Source organism: Condylura cristata, unplaced genomic scaffold (genome assembly GCF_000260355.1).
Source record: "Condylura cristata isolate star-nosed mole 26May11 unplaced genomic scaffold, ConCri1.0 scaffold00102, whole genome shotgun sequence".
Lineage (NCBI taxonomy): Eukaryota > Metazoa > Chordata > Mammalia > Eulipotyphla > Talpidae > Condylura > Condylura cristata.
In genome coordinates, this window is record NW_004567203.1 from 62,595 (window position 1) to 66,914 (window position 4,320).

Consider the following 4,320-nt stretch of genomic DNA (forward strand, 5'->3'; position numbering starts at 1 on the left):
TTTAAAAAAAAAAAAAAATTCCACCAAGTCATCTGTGAATAGTCACCATAGTCTCTTGTGCTCCCCTATTTTGATCCTCCTCCCCCGCCACTGAATGTCTCATATTTATAATTTGCCTGATAATTTTTCTTTGTTTTGTTTTTCCTGATCCCTAGTTTGCTTGCACTATATATTCCTCCTATAAGTGAAACCATCCAATATTTCCATTTAAGATAAATATTCTAAATAAGATGACAAAAGAAGGAACACACAACATAATAAAGGTTATCTATCACACACCTATTAAAATACTTAACTGGAAAACTTTCCCTTTTCAGATCAAAAACAAGACAAGGATGCACACTGTCACTGCTTCTATTTAATTTAGGATTAAAGGTTTTTAGGTAGAGCAATCAGGCAACAAGAAGAAATAAAAGGAATCCTATTAGAATTGGAGGAAACTATTTATGAGGGATATGAAACTACAAACAAGAAAAGTCTAAAGGGGTTAGCTATATAAAATAAAATTTAAATTTCAAAATTATATTTTCTACTCACTTTTAATTTTTGTGAACTAGTATTAAAAATAAGTTTTTTTGGGCCCTCCCTGGTGGCACAGTGGGTTAAAGCACAGAACTAAGAAGCTAAAGCCACTTCAGCATGAGTTCAATCCCCGCCCTGGAGGTGACCCACATGGCCCAGCAGACCTCTCCTGACCCACCTGCTGCTCCCCTCAGCAGTGTACCTCATCGATCTGCCTGTTTTGCTCTCCACTCTGTCTCTGGTGAATCCTCTCACCACCTCTGAGCCTCTGGCCTGTACCCCAATTCTGTATGCATAAATAAATAAATCTTTAAAAATAAATAAGTTTTTAACACTACTTTTTTTAAATTTATTTATTTATGCACTCAAGAACCAGAGATACAGGGGATGAGAGAATTCACCAGAGACAGTGGGGAACAGAACAGGAGAACTGACCAAAATACACTGCTGAGGGGAGCACTGAGCAAAACAGGAGAGGTCTGCCGTGCCATGTGGGTCACCTCCCTGGCTGGGGATCGAACTCATGGTGCAGTGTCTATGGAGAGCTTCATAGTGCTGTGCTTGTGCCACCATGGAGGCCCATGCTAATTTTTAATATTTATGAAATGTGGCATTAAATGGTAGTAAAGTATAACGAGAAAAACCTATGTACTAAAGAACTGCTCTTTACAGAACTATTATTTTTAGAGTAAAAAATTCAGTTAGTAACAAAGTTAATATACTGGTGCCTTCTACAACTATTATGAGCCCTTTATCGGTCCCATTCTTTGGAGTGACTACTGTAACTTCCTTTGTTTTCAAAATGTATATTTGAAAGTGTTCTCAAATGTTCTAGCCTTTGAAGTTTGTTTAGTATGTGAATCCCAAAGCAATTCCAGGAATAACTGCAAATGGGGAAGTCAAGAATTTGACCCAAATTTGTGTGTCAAAGAAATTGATGTCAAGAATTGAGATATTTTAGCCCTTGGCTCTAACTGACAGATCCCCTTCTTTCTTCCCATATAGAGATCTTCAATAAGTGACAAATGTCATACTTAAAAAAGTAATTTTTAAGCCTGTGGTCCTTTTCTACAACTGTGCACACTGCTCAGGCCAAGAAAGAGCATAGTTGACCCCAGAAACCTGCCCGCCCCTCTGCAATCATACGCCGCCCTAATGTTAACCGGTATCTTGGACTGGGTGAACTCATTTCCTTCCTTAAGAGTTTTTACCACCTATGTGTATAAAAAAAAGAGCTAGAAAGATATGCAGTCAGGATGTATTTGTGTCTTACAACACGTTTGCGAGCGTTAGAGAAACCATGATTTGTAATAATTGCAATTTCTGCTGAATAAATAATTACCATAGCAAAGTTCAAGTTACCAATTTTATGAGTCAGTGAAATCAACTGACTCAAAGTTCTTGATGATTCATTTCTCCTTGTTCTTGAAAGCTGGTAGGAACTGCCTCCAAGATGTCACTGTCAGTAACTACAAGGTTTTAGTAAAAAGGACATAAATAAAAGTTACTGTTAATAACTTGACTGACAACAGGCTTTTCTCTATAGGATACTAGAGGCCAGAGATCCATGTTCAAGTGCTAGGGAGCAGAAGGACACAGCAAGAGCCAGTGCCATACTGCTAGCAATCAACCAGGGAGTCAGGGCCAGAGGATGAAGCATCCTGAGTCCTTACTACTAAGGGTGCCTGAGGGCGGCTGTTGGACTGTTCTTATGACTGCCAGTATAAAAGGTCCTTCAAAGCAGTGACTGTCAGCTTGAACCTATAACCCCTGGGTGTAGGCAGATGGAGTTTGAGCCTCAGGGGAATGTCCAGTTAGTAGAAATTACTGGAAGTGGATAGTCCATCACTGGCCCCTTCACAATACAATCTCCTCTCTATAACTGGCTTTGTTATGCAAAACACCTGTCCCAGCCCTTCCTGGGGGCAACTGTGGGCTAACATTCACTTACTGTGCTTGCTACCATTAGTCAGTGCTCTGAGCACTCAGGCCCAGCATAGGGGCTTGTGCTGGGAAGGATAGTGTGTTCAGGGAAGTTGCTGGGAAGAGACCCATTGCAGCTTCCTCCTGATCTTAACCCTCTCCTGGAGCAAAACCGAGAGAGGATTGAGAGAGCCTGCAAGCAATCCTAACTTTTACAACTGTTCCCAAACACCATGAGAAACACCTGCCTGTCATCTACCTGTGAACATTATTGGGCATGGGCCCCATCCATAGTGCAAACCCCCAGCACCCCTGTAACTGTTTGTGTGAGCACTCCTGGGAAAAATATGAGTTGTAGAAACTGCAATCCAGAGCTGGACCATAGCTAAGGGGTCACTACTGACCTAAGGCTTCTGGGAAAACTCTAAGGAACTGGCCTAGAGAAGCAGGGTGCAGATTTCCCCCTCAGCTCTAGCACCCACAACCTCTAGGAAGACTTGAACTCTAGGTCCTCTGCAACAGAAACTCTTTGCCTCCAGATGCCCTAGTTCCTAACATGTGCCAGCACTCGGCCTCCAGTCCTCCAAAGACTTCAGTTTATAAAGTAACAGATACCCTAGTGTGCTGGCCAAACAACGTAGGATTATACCCTGCAAACTGTTATAAGTCCAACACATCTAGTTATAGAAAGAAAAGCTGTTTAGCGCAACACAAAGAAATTAACATATACTATTGCCTAAAATGAGAGACGCAGGAATACCACAAGTGAAAGAACAAAAACCTAGGGGAAAATCTAAGCACAACAGAACTGGGTAACTTACCCAAAGAAGACTTCAAAGTAACAGGCTTAATGATGTTTATTGAAATGAACAATTGAGTGGATGAATGGAGCCTTGACTTCTTGGTTACAATCTCCTACATTTTCACCTCTGAAAGATGGAGCCAAGTGGAGACCAGGGAAGAAAAATGCCAGCATCCTGCCCTTCCAAAGAAAAACACCATAGGCCAGGAGTGGGAGCTGAGCAAATAGGCAGTCTTATCTTATTGGCTAAACCTGCTTGGAGTGGAGTATGTTATGCTCTTAGGTTTGGGGGCAGAATTAGAAGGTCATGACTAAAATGCCACAAATATTTGCTGTTCTGACATTTTAGATTCTCTCAAATAAATGTTTCTTCTTGGTTTTTAAACCCTCAGAGCAATTTCCAAAGATTTTATGGCTGTTTCCAATTATTTTCACCATTTAAGTTTGCTTACCTGGAGAGTAGGCCCACGAAGCTGCTCAGACCTCCATTCTGGAAGTAATTGTAGATTTTAATTGAGGTCCTTAATAAGTAATAAAGTTGACAATTTTCACATCCTCCCTGGACATTTTCAACTATCAGTACCCACTTGCTCCCAGATACTTTCCACGTGGTTTTTTCTTTACACATAGCATGATTCCATTTATATCACGTTCTTGAAATGATACTGCACTCAGATGGTCTCTCCCTATAGACTACATTTCCAAGGTTCCCACATACCTTAAATATATAAATATATTTATTTATACATACAAGAGCTGGGTGCAGGTGGTGAAGGGATTCACCAGAAACAGTGGGAGCAGAACAGGCAGATCGACTGAAATACACTGCTGAGAGGAGCAGCAGACAAGACAGGAGAGGTCTTCTGAGCCATGCTGGCCAGCTCCCTGACTGGGGATCCATAGCAGTGATAGACTGAGACTGTATCCATAGGCCACCAGGGAGGCCCCGGAACCATATTTATTGGCAATTTTCCTTTTCCTCATTGATTTTACATTTCTGTATACTTACAGGATTTGTGTGTAGGTTTTCTATTCTGTTCCATTATTGTTATTTATCTCTGAATTAACATTAT